At 37.0% G+C, this 25,733-nt stretch overlaps 1 long non-coding RNA gene across 5 annotated transcripts in view; it reads right to left on the reverse strand.

The window, feature by feature from the left end:
* The window catches only part of LOC148801031 (uncharacterized), a 48,897-nt gene extending 25,090 nt beyond the window's left edge, over positions 1 to 23,807 (reverse strand). The window contains exons 1-5 of one of the 5 annotated variants that reach the window (XR_016084280.1): positions 22,825 to 23,807; positions 21,261 to 22,730; positions 18,962 to 21,126; positions 14,509 to 14,555; positions 8,995 to 9,127 (exon numbers count right to left, since the gene is read on the reverse strand). This is a non-coding gene — a long non-coding RNA (uncharacterized LOC148801031). Of the gene's footprint in view, positions 1 to 8,994; positions 9,128 to 9,566; positions 9,928 to 14,508; positions 14,569 to 18,961; positions 21,127 to 21,260 lie in introns of those variants that run through there. The other 4 variants (XR_016084277.1, XR_016084278.1, XR_016084279.1 and 1 more) reach the window with 4 other exon arrangements.
* Between the last annotated feature and the right edge of the window lie 1,926 nt (positions 23,808 to 25,733).

Below are 25,733 nucleotides of genomic sequence, written 5' to 3' on the forward strand. Positions count from 1 at the left end.
CTCTCAGGTGAGTCTTTATCTCTAGGATTACATGCCTCGGCTAGTGTTTTTCCATGGATTCTTGATTCTGGAGCTACTGACCACATGACACCCTCTTCACTACATTTTCTCACCTATACACCCTGTCCTAGTAATAGAAAAATTTTTGTTGCTGATGGTTCTTTCACCACAGTGGCAGGGATTGGGAATATTCAAATTACTCCATCCCTATTACTTAAAAATGTGCTTCATGTTCCTAAGTTATCCACTAGCCTTATCTCTATACATAAACTCACCCAGGATGTGAACTGCAATGTTGTGTTCTTCCCTTCTTACTGTGTATTTCAGGACCAGGTTTCGAGGAAGAAGATTGGACTTGCTAAGGAAAGAGATGGACTCTACTACCTTGAAGCAACCAGCAAATCATCTCACATTGTTATGCATGTCACACACGAGTCATTCTTATCTACCTCCAATAAAGATTTAATTTGGCGTCATCATTTCCATTTTGGCCATCCTTCATTTCCTATTTTAAAAACAATGCTTCCTTCCTTGTTTAAAGGAATTGATGTTGAAACCTTTCATTGTGATGTTTGTGAACTTGCTAAGCACAAAAGGGTTTCTTTCCCAATCAGCAATAAAAGATCTTCAACTCCTTTTTATTTGATTCATTCGGATATATGGGGCCCTTCTCAAATTCCCAACAATACTGGTTCCAGATGGTTCGTCACCTTTATTGATGATTGCACTAGGGTCACATGGATTTTTCTTCTTAAGTCTAAATCTGATGTGAGTACGATTCTTCCCAACTTTCATAACATGGTCCGAACTCAGTTTGGTGTGAGAATTAAAAGGTTTCGATCTGATAATGCTACAAATTATTTTAATCAGAATTTGTCCCCATTTTTTCAGAAAGTAGGCATTGTGCATGAATCCTCCTGTGTTAACACTCCCCAACAGAATGGGGTAGCTGAGAGAAAAAATGGCCATCTTTTGCAAACCACCCGAGCCTTTCTCTTTCAAAATCAGGTGCTAAAACAATATTGGGGGGAAGCTGTCCTTACTGCTGCCTACACCATAAATAGACTACCATCTAAAGTTCTTGACAACCGAAGCCCAATACAAGTCCTTTCTCAATTTTACCCTGATATTCGAGCCTCAAATAATCTCACACCAAGAATTTTTGGCTGCACTGCCTTTGTTCATGTCCATAATAAGGGAAAATTAGACCCACGAGCAATCAGGTGTGTCTTCTTGGGATATTCCCCAACTCAGAAAGGTTATAAATGTTATCATCCAGCCACTAGAAAATTCTACCCCTCCATCGATGTCACATTTGAGGAAGGAAAATCTTTTTTCACTCAACCTTATCTTTAGGGGGAGCCCTCATTAATGGAAGATAAGGCATCGGATCTACTCTCCCTAGATGTTTTGCCCTCCTCACAGACATTCAATCGTCAAGAATCACATCCCTCTGAGTCACATTCCTCTGAGCCCCACATTCCCAAGTCCCAACAAGAGTCAAACAACCCGACCATTGAACCAAATTCAAACACTTCTAACCCCACGAATGATGTGCATGATAATGTGAGATATATGCAGGTTTACTCTAGGAGGAAAAATCCAGATCCTCAACCTGTGCAAGTCCAAGATTCAACTCCTAATCCTAGAACTGAGGGATGCTTAGATCCTGAACCTACACCTTCACAGTCTAAGTATGAGTATGACCTACCTATTGCACTGAGAAAAGGAACCAGAGAATGTACCAAACGCCCATTGTACCCTTTAGCCAAATATGTATCATTCCAAAGATTCTCTAAATCCCATAAAAGTTTTCTAGCCAGCCTTAACACCATTCCAATTCCTAATACTCTAGCCGAGGCACTTTCTAATAAGGAGTGGAGAAAAGCCATGAGAGTGGAAATTGAGGCATTAGAAAAAAACAACACATGGGAAGTTGTGGATCTACCAAGAAACAAGAAGACGGTAGGTTGTAAATGGGTGTTCACAATTAAGTACAAATCTGATGGGTCGTTAGAAAGGTACAAAGCACGCCTGGTAGCCAAGGGATATACACAGACTTATGGGGTAGATTATCAGGAGACTTTTGCCCCAGTAGCTAAAATGAATACAGTAAGGGTGTTACTGTCGTTGGCTGCTAACTATAATTGGGATTTGCAACAGTTTGATATAAAAAATGCGTTTCTCCATGGTGATCTAGAAGAGGAGATATACATGGACATTCCATCGGGTTTTGGAGAAGGCATTAAAGGGAACAAAGTTTGTCGGTTGAAGAAAGCACTATACGGTCTCAAACAATCTCCGAGAGCATGGTTTGGAAGGTTTACGAAGGTAATGCTGAGTACAAGTTACAAGCAAAGTCAAGGTGACCACACATTGTTTATCAAACACACAGCCTCAGGGGGAGTTACTGCACTATTAGTCTATGTGGATGATATAATCATAAACTTGGACAAGCCCACGAGAATGCAAGTGTAGACAAGGAGATGTTCCAAAGACTAGTTGGAAAACTCATTTATCTTGCACATACACAACCAGATATTGCATATGTTGTAAGTGTAATAAGTCAGTTTATGCATAATCCTGAAGAAGTTCATCTGCAGGCTGCTCATCGAATTCTGCACTATTTGAAAGCCAATCTAGGAAAAGGAATTTTATTCAGAAGAAATGGAGGACTGACTCTTGAAGCATATACAGATGCCGATTATGCAGGATCTCCAGTAGATAGACGGTCCACTTCTGGTTACTGTACCTTCTTAGGAGGAAACTTAATCACTTGGAGGAGTAAGAAGCAAAATGTAGTGGCTCGGTCAAGTGCAGAGGCAGAATTCAGGGCTATGGCACAAGGAGTGTGTGAATTACTCTGGTTGAAGATAATTTTAGAAGACCTGAAGATTCCACGAGAAGAGCCTATGAAACTATATTGTGACAACAAGTCAGCCATCAATATTGCTCACAATCCTGTTCAACATGACAGGACGAAGCACATCGAAATTGACCGACACTTTATAAAAGAGAAACTGGACAGCAAGTTGATTTGCACTCCCTATGTGTCTACAAAAGGACAACTAGCCGATGTACTTACTAAAGGGCTTAATAGTACAGACTTTCGGAGAATTATAGCCAAGCTGGGAATGGAGGATCTCTATTCACCAGCTTGAGGGGGAGTGCTGGAAAACGTGGGGTTACTGGTTCAGATCTAAAAATAGAATTGTATATATTCCTAGGATTGTGGAAGGATTGATTTAGAAAGTTTTTTGTTTCTATTTTTGTACTTTCTATTTTCTCTTCTTTCTATTTTTTCTTTCTATTTTCTTTTCTTTCTATTTTTCTTTCTTTCTATTTTTCTTTCTATTTATTGTAGCAGCTTACTGTATAAATATGCCCATTGGCAATAGAATGAAACATATCAGTATTCTATTATTCCAAAACAGTAATGCATTTTTTCAATTGAGATACATGGAAAATGGGGTGAGCTTTAACTTGAGAAGGGAGCTCCAACCTATAAGCTACTGCGCCCACTTTGTCTAGAATCTTATAGGGACCATAGTACCTAGGAACAAGCTTAGGAGTTGGTCTAGCTGCCACAGAAAGTTACCGGTAAGGTTGAAGTTTAAGGTATACCGAATCTCCAATACTAAACTGTTGATCACTCCTATGCTTATTAGCCAACTGAACCATTCTGTTTTCGCCCTGTAAAGATGGTATTTAAGCAATTTAATGAGAGTTTCCCTTTGTTGCAAACTCCTATCAACCACTTCCACAATAGATTCACCAAGGAGATAATAGTAAATGAAGAGGCGGGGACTGGCCATAGAGTATTTCATATGGGGTGGTTTGGGTAGCTGTATGAAAGGTAATATTGTACCACCATTCAGCCATAGGTAACCACTTAGCCCATTCATAAGGTATATCTGAAGACATACATCTCAAGTAAGTCTCTAAACACCTGCTTAAAACCTCTGATTGGCCATCTGTCTGGGAGTGATAGGAAGAAGAAAACTTCAAATCAACTCCTTGGATAGTAAACAACTCTTGCCAAAATTTGCTCAAGAATACTGTATCTTTGTCACTAACTATGCTTTGAGGCATTCCATGGAGTTTAAAAATATGATCCATGAATGCTTGAGCTACAGTAAGGGTTGTGTATGGGTGTGACAGAGCCAAGAAATGAGCATATTTTCTTAAACAATCAATAACCACCATGATGACATCCTTACCATGGGATTTAGGAAGGCCCTCGATAAAATCCATGGCAATGTCTGTCCACACCATTTGAGGAATTGGTAAAGGCTGTAGAAGGCCAGGTGAAGCAGCATTATCATATTTGCATCTCTGGCAAACATCGCACTTCCTAATAAAGTGTTTAACATTTTTCCTAAGCCCATTCCGATAGAATAATGTAGACAGTCTTTTAGTAGTGGCTTCTATACCAGAGTGCCCACCATTTGGAGAGGCATGGAAATAGGTTAGAAGTTTGAGCTTAGTGTTGGGCAGCTGCCAATAACAAATTTACCCTTCCTTCTGAGCTGATTAGATTTCCAAGAGTAACTAGGATGAGAATGCATGGCACCTTGTAAATGGGAAATAAGTTGTTGTAACTTGGGATCTTGCTTCCAGCTATATTGGATTTAGAGATATAGATCAATGGAAATAGTGGATAAAGCCATAAGCATCATATCAGTTCCTTGTACTCAAGAAAGGGCATCAACTGCTACACTCTCTTTCCCGTTCTTGTAAGTGATCTCATAGCCATACACCAAAAGCTTTGCTAACCAGAATTGTTGAAAAGGGGTAGAGATTTTCTGCTCTAGTAAAAATTTGAGGCTCTTGTGGTTTGTTCTAATAATGAAGTACCTCCCCATTAAATATTGGCTCCATTTTTTGACTGCATACACTATGGAAAGTCTTTCATATACTGACAGGGCCATGTGTTTAAGAGCTAAGACCTTACTAATATAAGTGATAGGATGTCCATCTTGCATAAGAATTGCTCCCACACCGTAGCCTGATGCATATGTTTCTATAACAAACGACTTGGAGAAGTCAGGTAATGCTAAGATAGGAGCTGATATCATGGCAGTTTTGAGTTGTCCAAATGCTATTGTTGCTGTTTCATTCCACTGGAACCCGTCCTTTTTTAGTAGACAGTCAAAGGTTTGCTGATTTTTCCATAGTTCTGCACAAACCTTCTATAATAGCCAGTGAGACCAAGAAAACCCCTAAGTTGCTTTATGGTTGTAGGCCTAGGCCATTGTTTGCCTGCTTCAATCTTGTTGGGATCAGTTGAAACCCCTTCAGCTAAGATGTAATGCCCCAAGTATTCAATCTGATCAACTCCAAAAGAACATTTGCTTCTTTTGGAAAAAAGAGAGTTATTTCTCATAATAGTGAAAACAGCTTTGGGATGTGTGGCATGCACTATAAACTAAGATGTCATCAACGAATACTAGTACAAGCTTCCTCAAATGTGGTTGGAACATAGAATTCATTAAACTCTGGAAGGTACATGGTGCATTAGTGGGCGCAAAAGGCATCACCACAAATTCATAATGGTCCAAATGAGTTTTGAAAGCAATTTTATGTATATCCTCCGGATGCATTCTAATTTGATAATATCCAGATCTAAGATCAATTTTTGAGTAAATATTAGATCCCCCCAATTCATCAAAAATCTCTTCTACAATAGGGATTGGGAATTTATCCTTGATGGTATTTTTGTTCAATTCCCTATATCCCACACAAATCCTCCAACTTCCATCTTTTTTGCTAACCAAAACAACTGGAGATGCAAAGGGACTATTGCTTGGTTGGATAACCCCAAAATCTAGCATTTCTTGGGTTAACTTTTCTATGACATCTTTTTAAACCAAAGGGTATCTGTATGGTCTTTTGTTCACAGGAGTGGTGCCTTCATTTAGGGGTATTCTATGGTCAAAAGGAGGTGTATAAGGAGGTAAGGACTGAGGTTCAGCAAAAATGTCTTGGTATTCATTCAACAATTGAGAGATAGAAGGAGGTACCTTATTATTGGGGAAGGTGTGTAATGAAAAGAATGTTGGGCAAGGATTTTCTTCCACTTGCAAAATGCAAAGCTGCAACATAGATATCTGAGGAGATTGTAATAGATTGCCAAAATAAAGAAGAACCCCTTAGAACATGCCTTTCGACATTAATGGAGAATTCCATTTTAAGCTGTTGAAAATCCCAAACTATAGGGCCCAATGTAGAGAGCCATTGAATTCCAAGCACCATGTCACAATCCCCTAATGGAATCAACATCATGTCAGCCTTAAAGCTAGTGTTTTGGATTTTCCAACATAAATCTTTGCATATAGCAGTACTAGACATCCTACTCCCATCAACTACTGCAATAGAAAGAGGTCCTATAGTAGATATTTTGCAGCCTAATTTCCTTGAAACATTCACATCCAAGAAATTATGAGTGCTCCCACCATCTATAATAATGTGCAGTGGTTTAGCATTGTAGTAGCCAGTAACCCTCATAGTTTGAAATGCCTGGTATCAAACCAAGGGATGCACTGAAACCTGTGGTATATCAATGTCATCCTCCAATTCTTCTTTGGTGTTGCCCTCTTCATCTTCTTGTGCCTCAATAAAGAATAACTGTTGCCTATTTTGTTTGCATCTATGACCAGGAACAAACGTCTCATCACAGAAATAACATAACCCTTTAGACCTTCTCTCATTCATTTCAGCAGTGGTAATAGTTTTGTGGGGTTTATCAAGTAAGGCGGGGTTCTTGTTGGTGAGTGGATTGGCTGCAAGGTTGTGGATGGGAATGGTTGATCTATGGACTTCATTGATAGATCTTGAGTTTGGTTTTGAAAGGAAAGGATTAGGTAATAATGGAGGCAGTCTTTGTGAGAATTTAGCTCTCTTATTTTGTGCAACAATAGCAGCTTCCTGCAACTTTGCCAAGCAGGTTGCATGTTGCAAAGTCTTGGGTTGGAACATTCTTACAGACAATTGAATGTCCTCTCTCAGCCCAGTTAGAAAACAACTAATAGTGTATTCTTCTAGTAAGATCAAACGGGTGAAAATTGAATCAAAGGCATCTTGGTGGTTGGTACTCTTGCACAGTACTATGTTGTTTCAATTTCATCAACTCAGACATTGGGTCATCATACACACAACCAAACCTAGCAATTAAAGCTTAACATAGTCATCCCAACTAGGTAATGTTTGAATAAACCTAGATTTGATATAAGCTTGATGCCATTGCAAAGCTTTTCCTTCCAAATGAATGGAGGCCAATCTCACCTTGGCATCACAGGTGTCTCATCAATCAGGAAGAACTGGTCACATTTATATAACCATCCCTTTAAATCTTCTCCATTGAACTTGGGAAGTTCAACTCTAAAAATCCTGGTGTGAAATTGATAATTGGCAGAATTCACCTGAGAATTTGGCAAGGCCTGAGATGTAGCCTGATTACTGGCAGGACTTGGAACTTGAGTAGTAGCAGTGTTATTCTGAATCTGAAGACTAATTATGAGATCCTTGAGCTCTACCATAGTCTTCCCATGCAACTGCTCTTGCTGCTCTTGCCTTGCTGTCAAGGAACCCACTTCCTTGATCAAATTCTTCAGGGTTTCTTCAATATTTCTCATGTCAGTTTGGGATCGAGTTGCATCTGCCATTGCACAGGCCAAGAATCATAGACTCTGGTACCAATTGATACCAATTCTTGGGAATTGGGGTTCAATAATTCAGGAGAATTGCAGAGTCAAGAACAGTTCTAGAGAGTTCTTGGTGAGAGGATTACTACGAATAAGAGAGAGGAAGGGAGAGGGAGAGGGAGAGGGGAAGAGAAAGATAAAGAAAATTCTGGTGTATATATTTTTCCATTTGATGTTACATCAGATCTTTATACAACAAATTGTTACAGCTGTCAACACCTGTAACCAAATTCTAACTAACATTCCTTCTTGAAGCTCACATAGCCAATTAAATCTTGCATCAGGGTTTTGCTCTAGATATCAAAAAGTTCACTTCTCTAATCCAAAATTATAGTCTCCAAAGGCCAGTAAGACTTGTCTCTATTTTGGCATGATATATCCTGCCTAGAACCAACATGCATGTCCTTTTAAGTTTTCTGAGAGGGGCTTTCCGTATGCAGTCACTACATTGTTTAAGTATCAACCAAAATTGTTTCAAGTATCAACAACGGTCATATTCAGATTTGTAAAAGAGCTCATGGTGTTACCATCAGTAACTAGAAGCCTAGAAATGCTTTCATTCTCAGTCTTCACAGCAGAATTCACACAACTCGAACATCAACAAAAGGAACTGGTATTCATTCAGAAGAAAACAAAACATTAACAGTTGGCCGGTTCTTCGAGAGACCGCCTGCTCTCCTAATCACTCACAGTATTCTTCACTCCACAAAAACATGCCCTTCCCCATCCCCCAAAGACCCTTCTTATATTCTTCTGACAGCATAACTGACTCCCTCTATAAATGCCCAGCTGGCCTAGTTATAAATGCCCAAAAACTCTTCTTTTTTCATCACTGACATAGCTATAAATGCCCCAAGACTCTCCTTATTCCCTCCAGCAATAATTGCCCTCATGTGATTAATTGTTCAATTATTTCCCCCCCTTAGCTGATTGTTGACCTTTCCTCTTCCTGGCATACGTAAGGTTAATTGGGGCCTATCACAAAACTAGGTAATAGAATTTACCTTCCAACATTGTATAACTGGATAGTTCTTCTTCTTAAGTTATAATGGAGCAAAATATACCAACCATAAACCATTATAACTTTAACTCCAACAAATCCAACCAAGGAACTCACCTCTGACCTTCAAGAATTGAAACACGTAGAAGAACAAATTCATAGAACAGCTCTGAGATCTCATATGCAGCCCCTGTCTTATATTCTCGTATGGCATGCTTAAAGAAAAATATGCATGAACATTGAGAAATAAAATTGTAAAAATACCAAAGGGAACAGCCAAGAAGGGAATACCAAAAACTGTAAATGGATATCCCGCTTGGAGAAATGGCTTCTTGTCCAGTCTTAAGGAATCGTGATATCTCCTTGTGCATCTCTCTCGTTTTGCAGTAATTGATACACAAGATGGCCAGGTAAGCATGCTTTGCTAAAACGAAGACCCATCAATGTTAGAATTTACACACATAGAATAGAAGAAAAAGAAGAAGAAGAAGAAGAAAGAAAGTAAGAAAGAAATGCAGCTCTTAAAAACATGTGTTGGGTTTCATTTGAACAACAATAGAACCATGTATTGCTAGAAGAACAACGATTCAACAAGCCTATTTGCCAGAATCCGTTGATGGATAATGGGAATTTATGAAAGGTGGAATAGAAACAACAACAGCAGTAAACAATTATTGGTAAACGGTGAAACATAAACACCTATAAAAAAAAAAAAAAGAAAAAGAAAAAGAAAATCAAAACTTGGTAAAGAAATTATATGTTAACCAACCAAATGTAGACAGATACAATGAAAAACAAATGTAGATGAGCCCTCAAATCAAAATACATATTCAAATTATACCAACTGAGTCGAGGGAATCTACCTCAACAAGTGAGCCGTCAGGGGACAAAAGGAAACAATAAAAGCAAGCAAAAATATAACAAAAATCTCGCTCCAACAAACCATCCTGCGCTAATAAAGGCCTCTCGCCCCTGTCAAGCAGTAGAGGAGTGACATTGCCCGAATGGGTATACAACAAAAGTTGGACCCCACTACTCCGGCCAGATTTCATGGTTCCAGGAATTGTCATGGTGTTTGGAAGCGTGGGTGTTTTTTGGGATCGATTTTTAAGAAAAAAACGTTTATGCTTTCAAAATCCGTTTTTCATGTAGGCAGTATGAAACATTATACTGTTTGGTAAGATGATTTTTATCACCGTTTTTTATGTATGTGGTAATAGATAAGCACCACATAGGATATACATCAGTTAACCATTGGGGAAAACGGTTCACCGATGCATGAAACGCCAATCAAAATTTCGATTTTCAAAACATACCCAATAATTTAATAATCTACTGAACCAAACAATGAAATAAATCGGCGTTTGTTCAAACGTCTATATAAATCCGACGTAGCACAATTTTTTGAAAAGCGTCGGGGTTACAAACATCCCCTATATCTGTAGAGTGAGTCAACATTCATTAGACGAGACGCTTCTTGGTTGTACCTTGATGATAGATTATCTACCGGGTCAAGGCATGTGACCTGCCACGTGTAGCAACAAGGGAGCCGGATGTTGTTGTTTGGATACAATTCTCCTGGGAAGCAGAATTTGGTAACCGACAAATTAAACAGTTACCAATTTATAATGAAAAAAACTGGGATCGGTAATACATGTTGAATCCATCAAATCAAAATGAGAGGAAATCTAAGCTTCCTCAAAAGGGTTCACATGATATATTTATTTTAGGTAAACAGGCCTGTCAGCAGAGTGTTAAGGCCAAATTCATTCAATGATATTGCTCGGAATTACAATGTTCATGTAGAGAAGTAGAACATTAGAAAGAAACTCTGGCGGAAAAAGGATGGGAAAAGGATAGAGCAACAGAGCTTTTTAGCTAAAAATCATACTGCATGATTAGCAAGGAATCCACCTAACCGACTAGCAAGGGAGGCTTGAAACAATGAGTCTTGCAATCAGTAATGATGCGTCTGATACTCCAAGAAGTGGGATGATCAGGGCTCAACATACTCCAAACTATGATAAAGAGAGTCTCTCTCTAGTAAAATAGCCTAGAGGGCCAGGTCTTGAGCAAAAGAGAGGGCCAAGAAGTCTATATTGCATATAAAAGTGTGAATGTAATATAAAATTTTTTTTGGACTAAAATTACCTTTTACTTCTTTGTTTGAGAAAGGTTATAAAAGTCATTTTATTACAATTTTTATGCCTACTAAAATATCCATAATTGTGTATTTAGTCCATATCTAATGGTAATGTTGAAAATATAACTTCAGTTATTACTTTCCATCTCATTTAATCCCCTCTCATTAAGCCTTATACTTAAATTATTAACACCCAGTTTTTCTTATTAAATTAGATCTGTGTCAATATTTTTAATAATATAAACCCATGTAGTTTAAAAGTGACTCAAAAACAAAACCATTTTTAGTCCAAATGGTGGCTAAGCAATTCAACCATCGGAATAAATTGATTAACCTACGAAGTCATAGTTAGGTAATAAAATTTTTAAAATAGAAATAAATGTAGAACTTACAAAAAAAAATGTAGAAAAAAATTAGACACATTTATGATATATTTATTAATCAAATTAAAAAAAATAAGTGTAATAAACAATAATTATTTTTATTAGTAATGAAAATGAAATACATAATTTATCACTAACCAAAATGAAATTATTTTATTGTTTTGCAAAGATCCATAGTTCAAATTTTGGGTCAAACATGTTAATTTTTAATGTCATAAATAAATAATAAAAGTTAATAAAATATAAAAATACAAAAATGAAAAAAAAATACATCAATTTTGCAAAAAAAAAATAGGCACATGTATAATATCATATATTTATCATATTAAACAAAAAGTAAGTGCAACATAATAGAATTATTTTTACATACAAAAATACAAAAAAGTTATAGAAAAAATTGAACACATCTATAATTCTATATTTACACCATCATTAAAAAAATGAATAAGATTATGGAACTTTTTTTTTAACTAAAATACTCATTTTTTAATTTAGTCTCTATTTAATTATGAGGTTTAAATTGTAAATTGAACTACTACTTTTCACCCCATTCAATTCCCTTTATTTAAATCTTACATTTTTTTGATAAATAAACAAAAAAAAAGATACACCAAAAAGATTAATTAAATATTACAAAAAGAATATTCTAGCCAAGCAAGTAAATCTATCAATGATACTTGAAACTTTATAACTCGATCTGATCATCACATATTTGGATGAGGTGTTTATGTAATCAGATTTGGATTTTCGATTCACATTTGATTAATAATAAAAAACAAAAAAATAAAACATACATAAAGTTTATAAGAAATTTTGGATACATTATTACTATCATTATCATTGCACATGCACACTTACTAGTAAAATAAATGATATTATGAAAGAGAATAAAAGAGCATAGGAGCAACCCCTTTTCAAGATGACAAAGTAAATTTAAGGGTCATTTACTAGAACACCCCTTATAGTTTCATGGATTTACTTAAACATATCCTATAGTTTTCATTTTACTAAAACACCCCCTTGCAACCTATTTACTTAATCGACCTTTCACTAAGAAGTGTTTATTTTTCCATCTGAAAATATTAACATTGTAACCCAAATTGAGTGGAAAGTGTTCAAGGGTATGGTCCCATGGCTGTCTATTCCAAAAGTACCCCTAATACTTCTTTATACAAAAAATAAAATTAACCAAATAGAGTGGGTGTTTGTATCTTATCAGGGGCAAAAATGATATTTTCATTTTCTTTTTCCTTTTTATTGAATTTATTCAAATGAACATTAAGGTTAAAATTGTCATTTTCCACTATCATCTAATGAAATGTTGATTAAGTAAACTGATTGCAAACGATATCAGATATTTTAGTAAAACAAAAATTATAAGATGGATTTTAATAAATTCATGAAACTATAGAAGGTGTTTAAGTAAATAACCTTAAATATAATTTCTAATATAAAAAGAACACGTTCACTGATATTGCATAATTGCAATCAGCTAAAATACCAGCTGCTATAGAGGCAAGGTTGACCAAGTAAAGCTACGTGTTTTTCTATTGGTGGCAACCTTAGCTAATCTATGTGCAATCAAGACGAAAAGCAATAAAGAATCTCCAAATCGGTGGATTCTAGAATAACTAGGATCCCCTCAACAAATTCTATCCAAGTAATTGTGATTCAAAATCCACTACTTCCTGTTTTCCATGCATTCACCTCCCTCTGAACAACAAAACATGGAAGATGAATTTTGGTTCTTATCGTATACTTGACTTCTCTTTGTGCAGAAACTACCCATAGCTTTAGGAAACCTTTATATTTTATTTTATGAACAAAATGGATTGAAAATTACTTTTTATGAAACTTTAACATCACCGGTAAAATATAACATTCACAGACCATTTTTATTGATACATATAATATAAATTTTAAGTAGAGGTGGATTCGTGTGATTTGGATAACCCTATTAGTATTTATAATGAACTAGTGGGGATCCTGCAATTTAAGGGCTTTCTTAAGTGAAAGCTAAATAACAGAAACACATAAGAGTATATAATTGTTTTATATTTTATTTTTGTAATAATTAATAATTATTTATATTTTATATGTTATTTCTAATAATTTTTTATAATACAAAAATAACAATAATTAATTTTAGCTATGGTTGTTCATCAAATCGATGAAATCGACCAATTTAACCCAATTCGACCCAAGTTGGTTGGTTTTCTAGTATTTTCCATCGAGTTTGGCTCAATAATTTTCCAACCTAACCAAGTTTAGTCAATTTCGATTTGGCCATTTATAAATTGACACTATAGTTTTTTAAATTTAAATTTAATTTTTTAAGTTTAAATCTTTTGAACCAGCTGGTCAAACCATAAATTGATCCAAATCGATGCAACCGAATTAGTTGGTTTTCACTAATGGTCAGTTAGTTTCTGTTGACCAATCCCCAACCTGATTGGATCGATTTGGCTGGCCAAACAATCTGCAACCGAACCAAATCAACTCGCAAACACTCCTAATTTCAGCTAAATTAACAATCTAATATCTAATAAATAACAATAATTTAATCTTCAATAATAATTGAAAATACATAGCTGTTGAAAATAATTTTATAATGAAAATACAATAGATAACCAATAAAAATAAAATAATTATAAAAACACAATAAATACTGAAAATATATTAAATTAGTCAATAAATAATATATTCTCAAATAATAATTTAATCTTTAATAAGTATTAATCAATAAATTATAATAAAATACAACCTCTCCAACATAATACCTTATTGTGTATATAACATTCTCTTTTTTTTTTGTTTTTTTGGCTAACGTGTATATAACATTCTCGTTGATTTGATCACGGTTTCAACGAGGTTGGAGGAGCCTTCGGTTCATATAGAAGTTGGTTATAGACTTGTATTTTCTTGGTTTCATGTCCCTATGGCATGGTTCGGGCATGGCGAGTTCGGAATTCCTATTATGGATGTGAGAGCGAGACTAGGGTATCTAATATATATATATCTTAAAGAAAGAATTTTAGGCCAAAGCCTCCCCATTCAGACATATGGCCTCCTCCGTTCAAACACCTATCCTTCCAAACTATGAAATAAATTAAACACATGCCATATTGTGAACAGTTGTTTTTCAGTAAAGTCCCTTATCAGTCCTTGACAATGCAGTGTCCTACGAAGGAAAGTGAAAATTTGAGCAGATTAATTCACTAAATAGGTAACTCAAGAATTAACAAAGAAACTGCAAATTAATGCAATGAAAATACCAACCTTTCTGCTACTGAAAGATATTTGCAACTCTGCAAACTGAAAGATATCTGAAAAGTTTCACTAACCCTTCATTCCGTTAGCGCAGAAACTTCGGTAAACCTAGCATACATAGATTATCCAAGTGAAGTCTTCAACTTCAGAGAAGATAAAACCGAACAGTGTCTACAACTGAACAGGGTCTACAACCGAATAGTGACTGCAATCTCAGACAAACTGATTATATCTTAGTTAAATTATCATCCTTGCTATTTTATTAATGTTAGAGTAGATAGATGCCATTTTTCCGGTTTGCTGTGTTCTGTTCAGGAGTTAAGCTTTTTGATTATTTTTCAGATTTGTATTTGGTTGTTAGTTACATGTTCATATCATTTACAAACCACCGGCGGTGTACTGTCTTCTCCTCCAACAGTTATAGAATCCATTATGTTGTTACATATGACTGAAAATATTTTCTGGTGTACTGTAATCTCCCCCGCAGTAAATCTTCCAAATGATTGAAAAAATATATTTTTATTTCAATTTTTGTTGTTCCATTTATTTTATCTTATATATTTTTATAATTTTTACATGTTTTTTTTTTCAAATGGGTGGCAAAACCATCACTTTATGGGTTGTCGTATTAATTTCTTATTGTTCTCTGAGTTCGTCGCTCTAAGCCTCCAACCAGCGAACAAATAAGAGTCGGGTAAGGAAGGTGATAGAAAATGGGTTTTGGGGGTCGGACTTTTGTATAGTCCGGATTCATTTAACTTAAAATTCTGATGCGGACCGGCCCACGACTTCAGTTGGTTGAAAGGGTTAATTGATGGCACAGTATTTGCCATCACGGAGACTGAATGGAAAGGGGAGCTATGTTTGCAAATTGCAAAAGAAAAAAGTTTATTGTGGAGAAACTGGCCAATGACGGGAGATTTTATTCAATTGACAGAAATGTTCGGACCTGGTAAAAAGCAGATGATTTGTATTCCTGCTGGAAAAGAAAAACAAGAGTGGTTGATGGTTGCAAAGGCCCTAGACGATTATGAACAGAGGATGTGATATTTGGAGAACCGAGCACATCGCATGAAGGCTCCTGTGATTACCCCAGAATCCAGACAATTGTCTGAGAATACTAATGATGCATGTGATGTGAGGAAACTGACAGGAGGAGGTATTTGCGGCAGTTCCATATGCTCAAAATTGATGATTGAGGGGAGCAAGGAGGAGTGGAGAAAAAGAATGGTGGTTAGACTGGATAGGAAGGTGGATGATTGGGGAGTAATTTTACAGGATATAATGGACTCTGTTCCGGTGACTTTTTGGTGAAAATGCAGCAATGTTAGATCTGGGTAGCCGATGTGAGAATCTATTCAGAGCTGCTACTAGAGAGGGAGTAGCAACGGTAGAAAATTGGAATCGGTACTGTAACGAGGCGTAAGTAGACTGTGAATCCATTAGCCTGAAATTAGTGGGAGTCCCATTCAATCTTTGGACAGAGGAGTTTTTTATCCACATTGCAGCATTGTGTGGAGGCTCCTTACAAGAGCTGGATTGTCTGATCATCCAAACATTGACAATAAAATGAATAGCCATAAATTTTAGATTCTTCTAATTAGTCACCAACTTTTTTAAATAGAAGAGGCTAGGATTTGGGACTCTTCAGTTTTTTGTCAACATTTGGATGGTTGATAAAAAGAATTAGATGGCATTTGAAGGACATTTTTTACTTTACAAATGTCACTTAATGGCTGATTAACAGATTGGTTAACAATAGTATTGGATTGTCACATTTTGAAAGTTTAGATATTGGATTGTCACATTTTGAAAGTTCGAGTACTAAATTGTCGCATTTTAAAGTTCAGGGACCAAATTGTCACTCAAGCCAAAGTACAACTACTGATTGGGAATTTCCCCCCTTTTTTTCCGCCGCCCAAAGCCTAGTCAAACCCATTTTAGCTTAGGCTTGTGCAATATTTGATTTCTCATGTATTATAATTTATATATCATTTAATATAGAATTAATCAGGGCTAGGTTTGATTGCCACATGGCCTACGTAGTCATGGACTTGGATAAGCCGAGGAGTAATGATGTGGTGCCCTCTTAGCCAATCACCGGAGTAGACAACTCAGTTTTTAAAACATTGCACATCTTGTAGTGAGGTGGAACACGTGGCAAATGCTGGCCAAGCCCCAATCAACTGTTAAAAGTCAATGCAAATGGTGCCAACCCCTTGATTCCAATTTTTTTCGGTCGTTTCATTCATGTCTTATCAAGGATTAAAGTATTGGTATCGGGTATCGTATCAGATAACTTGGATACGGATACACTTTGGAAACACATGGATATAGACGAAAAATATGAAAATGCATGGATATGCTAGGAAAATACATACAAATTCCGTAAATACAATAATATCATTAAATTTAAGATCAAAATAATCTCAAATAGTATATAAATACATAGAAAATATATATTTTAGTGATATATATATAAAGAAATATATTATAATTAATATATCAGGATGCATAGATATCATATACTTTTATTTATAATGCATCAATCAAGAGTTGAAGGCACTAAACATATGCACCTATTATATTTTAATTATTATATAAATTATTTTTTTTTATTTTTAAATTTTTTAGCATTAACAAAAAGTCAACTAAATATTAAATTCTCAAATACAAATTAAAATATTAATTAATAATTTATAAAAATCTAATCTTAACTTAAAGTATATCAAATTTGTTAAAATTTATAATATACATATCATATAAAAATTCACAATTTTTAATTACTAAATAATTATTCCTTTATTAATATTTTATTTATATAATTTTTCTAATATGAAAAATAATTTTTTGAAATAAATGTAGATTAATGGATTTGATAAATTCAATTTAATGTTATATTCTTAAATATTTTATAAAAAATGTTTTTATTTTTTTATAAATAATAAATATGTTGTTATTACTTGTTAATATAAATTAAAATATTAATTAATAATTTGTAAAAATATATAATAATTTTAATATGCATATCATTTGCAAATTTATAAATTTTAATATTAAAATAATTATTCTATTCTTAATATTTTATTTGTATAATTTTCTTGATATTAAAAATCATCTTTTTATATAAACATGGATTTGATAGATTATTTATTGTATTAGTTTGTAAAGTACTATTTTTGAATATTATTCTTTTGAAATTTTAGTTTTTTTTGTATTCGTTTTGAAATTTTTGTTAGAGTTTTTTTCTTTGGTATTATAAATTGAAAAGAATGCATGTAGAGACATAAGTTAATAAAGTTTATTTTATTTGGCTTATTATCACAAGGATAAACATGGATTAGTAGCTTAGAATTGCATTTAAGGTGAAAGGCTTTGAGCGCTCTTTGGTATCTGAGTTTGATTCACTATATTTGCATTTTTTTTATAGAGAAACACTGTGTATCGATGCGTAACAATTGGGATTTGGGAATATCTCCCCATGAAAGAAAGCACATAAGTATGGAGATATTCCTAATGCAAGATTGTAAAAGATGTTTGAACAAAGCATTACAACAAGGCACTATAGTTCTTGTTTATTTTGTTTTGGTTTTTTACTTTATTCTGCTTCATGTCTTACCACAATATTTTGTAACTTGACAATTGATGAACAAAGAGTTAGGGCAAGTCTTCTTTGTTGTGCATGAAGTTTATCTTTGAGGAGAGGTATTTTCCCAAAAGTTAAAAAAAAAATAAAGGCCCCATTCGTGTCTCATTAAATCATTTACTTGGGTAAATTCATGTATCTAAGCAGGTGTTTCCTCAAAAGTACCTACTCCAATAAGTGCATTTACTAATGTTCATTTATTCTTCAGATAAAGTTATACAATAAACAAACATTTTATCCAAAAAATTGACATTATTGAAGAGACAATATTGTTCCATCATGTATTAGCAATTTTATCCACGAATGAGTAAGTGACTTATAAGTCTTAGAGGGTATTATTTGTCTAGATAAATGGGCTGTACTATTGGGTGGGTTAGTGAGAATTACCCCTTGAACTTTCAATTGCAACAAAAACCCCTTGAACTTTTACTATACGAGAAATACCCCATAGTCATAAATGAAACAAAATGCATTAAATTACCAAAATATCCACTTAAATTTTCCTTATTTTATTTTCCTGCGATTTTCTCTTGAATCCTAATTGAGCCAAAACTACCTTCATTTTCTCTAAATAAAATTAGCTAAAGTAACAATGATCCTTTCACTGATATAGAAAACAAGTTTCTTTAAATTATTGACCTTCAATCTATTTGTGTTTTGAAAGAAGGGGTACGAGTGTAAAATAAACACTAAAGAAATGGTAAGTTAAGGTATTTTTCGTTGATCTTGTAGAATTGTAAAACTATTTTAGCACTTGCGGCACACACAATATAAACGCTAAACAAATGGGAAAAATGGTAAGTTAAGATGTCTTACCTTGATCTTGTAGAACTGTAACAAACACTATTTTAGCACTTGCCGCACAAGTAGGACAATGTCACGAACCCGGTCAGGGACGTAAGGTAAGTTTCGTTTGCTTCGAGGGAAACGAGAGACCTCCGATAAAAACCCAACGGTTATAAGCAAAATTCTTCAATTAATAATGATATAAGCTTTCAAAGAGCAAGGTAAGTATAAATATACAGACTCCTCTAACGAATTCATACAACTACCCATAACCCATTATCTTACGTGACTAATTCATACAACTCTCCTGGCCCAACAACTAACAGAAAAAACACCCACTACTTAAATTTTTTCTAATTTAAACCACATTCGGTAAGTGGACCCACTAATGGCCTATTAGTGGGTCCGTAACATTCCCACCCCTTAAAATGCACCTTGTCCTCAAGGTCAGAACCTTCAACAAACCCGATGCAGCCCAATAATATGTGCAGGCCTTGATATCAGCTTTTCTGGCAAGATGAATGACTTTAATAAACCCACTATCAGTATCAGAATCGTGTGGTATGTCAAGACAATTAGCAGCATATGATATCTTTTTCATGTATGCAAGTAACTCAATAAAGATTGTGAGATTGAAAGAAAGGCGCCTTTATGGATGGGCATTGCTGTCGATGTAGATTCCAACCTAATCACTTGTGGGCCCCAAAGAGGACGATGACACTTGCTGTTCATGCAAGACTCATGGAACCACCTACTCAAAGTCCTTTCACCATTTTCAGCCTTCGTCTCCAAGTAATGGATTATGTGCACTTCATCATTCAAACTGGATCTGAACCCAGGAAGGTAGTTGAAAGGATCGATATTAAATCCTATATGGTTCGGACTTAGACTGGGAGCTATGACTTCAACAATTAGGACACCGGGAGGTTTCTTATTGCAAGTATCGGAAGTAGCATTGAGGACATTATACCCACCACCAATGCAGGTGACGGTGGAAGCACCAACCAATTTTACATGAGTGTATGCGTCTGCATCCTTTCCAACATCGTCGCTGTGGTTAACGTGGTTGAGATCACATTTAACTATGAGAGACAAATTGAAATCATAGTGAACACCTGATTCTCACTCTCTGCGATGACATCAAGCACAACGTCAATGGTGTCAGGGAGGAAACCGATGTACAACTGAACAGAGATTGAACCGTTTCCCATTGTCCAAGATGGATCCCATGGAATGCCCACTTCCTTTATCATGAATGCCAATGAATCGTCATCCACGTCAATGATGTTCGATGAAATAACAGGGACCGACCACAAGCCACTGAAAGTAACCAAATATATAGAAATCTCAGTATAGCCACGCCACGTTTCACATACGTGTCAATCATGGCATTATTCACCGCCTTCCGCTGTAGTTCTACGAGTGGAACATTACCATAATTACTGGGAAGAGTATCACATTCTGTCATGTTTGCCGCTGCAGTCCCTTTCTTGATGAAATCAATGGCAAGGCTGATAAATCCGTTCTCTTTGAGGGATTGAACGAAGATCGGTGAAACTGAGGGGGTAACCTCTGATAAGTCAAATCTGCTGCTGCTGCTGCTACATGGCTGCATAAATGACCACCGCAATCCTGTATTTTTATAAACCCTGTTTGCAAAACCTCTATGGTGCAAGAAAGCCTCAGAGAAAGCAGTGCCCAATATAGGTTAGGTTCATGGGTACCTCTGGTTTCAAGAGTTTATGTGAAAATGGATGATGTCGTGTCCTGTCCCCTACGAGACGCAACAATTTGAAGCGATGATTGGGCGGCATCTGAGAGTATCTCCTGGCTGCATCGATCAATGAAGAACTTAGTTGGTACCTTGTTATCACTTTCTATTGCCAATTTGCCATGTAACTGTACTAACGCCGTTTTCTTGGAACCAGTCCTCCATTAGAGAAACTAGTTTTAAATCAGCACCCATGCGCATGTGAGTAAGAGAGACATGAAGACCTAAGATGTATGCCGGTGTCGAAGACGATATGGCATTTGAATCTCTGCAAGTGCTACAACCTTCATCAATCTTGTCTTCATCCAAGTCAAATATTATCCGCGGAATGGTCATCACTCTCAGCAACCAGCTTTTTCCCATTTTATTTCCACTTCCATTGCTTTCTTGGCTGATTTTGTCTTTTTTCTTCCTGCGTTGCCAACTATAGCAGAGGATAGAAATGATCAACACTGCAATAACAACTGGAACAACAATAGCAACAGTTGTTCCAATGGATGTTGATGTAACCGTTTTTGGTCACGTACTTGGGATGTGTAAAATTTTTTGGCTAATTACCTCGTGTTTGACCTGGTGGTGACGTGCCTTTGTGATGAGCTACTTGGTGGCGAACTGCCTGGTGATGCTCCCTGGTGGCGAACTGCTTGGTGGCGAACTGCCCGGTGGCGTTGCCTGATGGCGAACTGCCTGGTGATGAACTGCCCAGCAGTGCTCCCTGGTGGCGAACTGCCTGGTGACGAACTGCCTGGTGACGAACTGCCTGGTGACGAACTGCCTGGTGGCGAACTGCCCGGCAGTGCTCCCTGGTGGCGAACTGCCTGATGGCGAACTCGTCACTTGACTTGCTCCTAGGCGGTCTGCAACTCAGAGGATGGTGGAGCTCCCTGGTGCAGCGCTACCCGATTACCCCCCGCGTGAGGTGATTTTCTCTCCTTTGTAGACGGCGGGAGCTGAGGGACCTACGGGAACTGAATCAGAGGACCCGGGGGTATTTTCCCGACGGGGACTCTCCAATGCCTAAGTTAGCATTCTGATTACAGAGGGCTTGGAGAGAAATGAGAGAGCTAGAGAGTAGGGGTTACCATACTCTTTCTTCTTCTCCTTTGGCTTTGGGGGTCGGAGTCCTTATATAGTGGTGCCTTCGCAGGTTAGGTGGGTAAAAAGCCTTCAAATGGTAAGATGTCATATCCCGTCAGAACTGGGGTACGGTGATGAACTCCTCGAGGTTGTCAGGTCGGCGCCTGTCAGTCGACGGGTCGGTGTCCGGGCCAGGTTGCCAGGCCGGCGCCTGTGTTTGTCGGCGGGTCGGTGTCCGGGCCAGGCTGCCAGGTCGGCGCCTGTGTCGGCGGGTCGGTATCCGGGCCAGGTTGCCAGGTCGGCGCCTGTGTCAGTCGGCGGGTCGGTGTCCGGCCAGGATGCCAGGTCGGCGCCTGTGTCAGTCGGCGGGTCGGTGTCCGGCCAGGTTGCCAGGTCGGCGCCTGTGTCAGTCGGCGGGTCGGTGTCCGGCCAGGTTGCCAGGTCGGCGCCTGTGTCAGTCGGCGGGTCGGTGTCTGGCCAGGTTGCCAGGTCGGCGCTTGTGTCCGGGTCAGGTCATCAGGTCGGCGCCTGTGTCCGGGTCGTGTTGTCAGGTCGGCGCCTGCGTCCGGGCCAGATTGCCAGGTTGGCGCATGTGGCAGGCTGATCCGGCCAGGTCGCGCAGGTCGCGCACAGTTCGCACAGGCCGCGCCAAGTCGCGCGCAGGCTGCGCCAGGTCGCGCCAGGCCAGCCAGACCGGTGCCCGGGGGGGGACCAACTTGGTAAGTTGTTGCCTGAGGGCTTGCCTAGTTGTCACGAGGTGCCATGTGTCGCAACTTCACTGGAGGGCCAAATCTGCCCTCATCAGATGTCTTTTTCCCTTTTTCCTTTTTTCCTTTGCTGAATCCTCCTTAACCCTCCCTTTGGAAAGTGAACATAAAGTAGATATGACGATGCAATCTCTCCCTTTCTGAAACGGGAATTTGGCTCACTCAGGCAAGACTGAACAAACGTCTAGAAAGACAAGGGTCCAGTGAGAAGTTGGAAGGGTAAGCAAGAGACAAGTATCCATAGTGGAAAAGGTGAATGAATGAGGATCAATAGTTACCTTTTGAAGCAACAAAGTAGTGTTAGAGTTAGGTTTCTGATGCCAAAGAAGCGATGCAGATGATAAAGGTCGAGATGGGAAACTATGAAACTTCTGAATCAGGGTTGATGAGCGAATGACTAAGGAGTGAGGATGACGAGTAGACTTGGAGCCTGGAGTACTTTTCTGAAAATCAGAGGAGAAAGGAGTGACCTCCACAATGGTCTTGATAGTTTCAGCACCATCATCTTCAACGGTAGTTGTGGTTGGCTCGACCACCTTAGCAAACATTACAGTTTCCATATTTTCATCTTGTACGTGCTTTTGCAGAAACGACTTCCAATTGATCCAAACGAGCGGAGATGAAATCGAACATCTGCTTCATTCTTTCCCTTAGCTTTTCTTGGTTCAATGCCACTAGTCGAACCTTTGAGATCCATGCCTAGCTCTGATACCAATTGTCACTAACAAGTTTCACAACTGGATGCATGGCCCAACAACTAATTTAAACCACATTCGATAAGTGGACCCACTAATGGCCTGTTAGTGGGTCCGTGACAGACAAACGCTAAAGAAAATGGGGAGAAAATTAGTAGGTGGAGATATTTTTCCTTGATCACGTAGAACTCAATTAATAAGCCATATAGTTGAAAAAAAAAATCTTTTAGAAAGCAAATAAAAATTAAAACTAGAGATGTTGGATACAAAAAAAGCTAGACAATCGAGCATAAAAGATATAGTGTTACAAGCATCTTCATGCATTGGGCGTCATAGTCATTCACTAGTACTTTATTTCCAAGAGATGGAATCTTTATTTTTGAAAAGGAAATTTTCTTTTTAGATTTATGGATAAAACTACTATAAGAATATCACAATTTAGGGGAAAATGCACTTTAGATACGTTCATCCACTAAAACCCTAAGAAGCCCAATTTCATTTCATGTTTGGATTTATCATAATTCAAAAATTCAACAAAAACAACCAATTAAGATTTATAATGGATGTCTCCAAAAATTCTCTACCAGTTCAATTAAATATTGAATTCAATTAGAAATCTGTAACGATCTATTATAGCAATGGGTGACTTCAATGTTATATTTAAAAAATTAATTGAATCACAAATAATTCAAATAAATAGAAAAAAGATAGTTTTGGAGATTTAAAAAAATTGGGTAAAATATAAAAATTCCCCTGGAATTTATAACAATCATAAAAACTTTCCCTTTAGTTTGACTTTAACAAAAATCTCTCTTAGACTTTTAAAAATTTAACAAAAACGTCACTGACTCAGACAGAAAACGTTAAACCGGTGCATCAATTTTTTCCAAATTCTCATTTTACCGTTTTATAAGTTAGTTATATTGAAATACCCCCCATGAGCAAAAAACTCCCTTCGACCTCATTATACTTTTTTAATCCTTGAACTCCACCGTTTGAAGATGAGGAACACAGCTCTTTCGATCTTTCATCCAAACCCTATCGGTTCAAAAAAGAATAATCCTGAAAAGTTTGTCATTTTCTTATTCTTTCTTTGTTGTTTTCTTCCTCCTCTTACAATATTCCTTGAAACTCCATCCACTCAAGAAGAAGCGGTTGTTGACTCTGTCAATGTTCCTCCTCTTTCACCGCTGAAGTTTATAGCTCATGCATTAAGGATGATACAAGTGGCAAATCTGACTCTGTCTCAACCAAACCAGTCAAGGAAGCTATGCTGAACCCTCACCATCTACAGTCAAGGAGCTCGTGCCTAATGGGAATGAGGGTTCATCATCTACAGTTATGCTTGGTCCATCACCGGTCAAGGAAGCCAATGGGAATATTTCTTAGTCCATCACCAGCTGCAAGGGCATACTAGGGAGGAAGAGAATTTTCTTCGAACTTCCCCTCAAATCCTTGGACGACTTCTAAAAGTTCTACCTTTTTGGCGGGGTATGTTTCTCTTTATCACTCTTACTCTGAGCTCCCTTGTAGGCCAAGATTACAGAGACCAATCTCTCCAATGGTTTTGTTCATGGAACAGAGAACTCTCTGACCAGACTGAAACATCACGTCTCCGTGCAAAACCTCGAGACCCCAGATGGGAAAATTGGTTTTTTTTTGAAAAGGGTCCCAATTTTCTGCGAGGTTTGGATATTGGTCATAATGGGTTTCCGTTAAAACCGCCAAGAAATGGAAATTCATGTGCTCAATGTTGGAACGGGTGGCCATAGGCCCTCGATTTGGAATCCTCAACGTGTAGGAGAATCCACAGGCCATGTAAAAAGCCAGAGGTTGATGGAGTAGCTTAATGATATCATCTCTGTGAATATAATACAACACACACCAATTATAATTTTAGTTATATGTTATTATTTATTTTCTAGTAAAAAAAAATATGTTTTCTATAAACTGTTTTTGACTTGTTCACAAGGTGGTTATTGGGTCTAAATTGGATCCATTTCAGCTTTTGACTAAGTCAACAAGAGGATGTTTGGCTTAGAATGGGCTGAGTGATCATGTGGTTTAAAACCATGATCATTGAGACACTTGTCTCAATCCAAAGGGGTAGAACAAGATAAGTGTTGGTGAGTAAATCTTTTGCAACGATTCTTATCTCCTTTTTCATAGGAGAGACGTTGTGGCAATCGCCTATAAAAGGGAATGGAATACTTTATGACCTTTATTGATGATAGCTCTAGATATGGATATATTTATTTGATTAAAAGAAAATCTGAGGTATTAGAAAAATTTAAAGAATACAAGTTAGAGGTAGAAAACCAATTAGGAAGAAAAATAAAGATATTAAGAAGTGATAGAGGTGGTGAGTATATATCTAATCTATTTAATGATTTTTGTATACAAAATGGGATAAAACATCAATTAACCATGAGTTATACTCCACAACATAATGGAGTTGCTGAACGTAGGAATAGAACTCTACTTGACATGGT

This window comes from Nelumbo nucifera, chromosome 3 (assembly GCF_055504915.1).
Source record: "Nelumbo nucifera cultivar China Antique chromosome 3, China Antique-T2T, whole genome shotgun sequence".
NCBI classification, from domain to species: domain Eukaryota; kingdom Viridiplantae; phylum Streptophyta; class Magnoliopsida; order Proteales; family Nelumbonaceae; genus Nelumbo; species Nelumbo nucifera.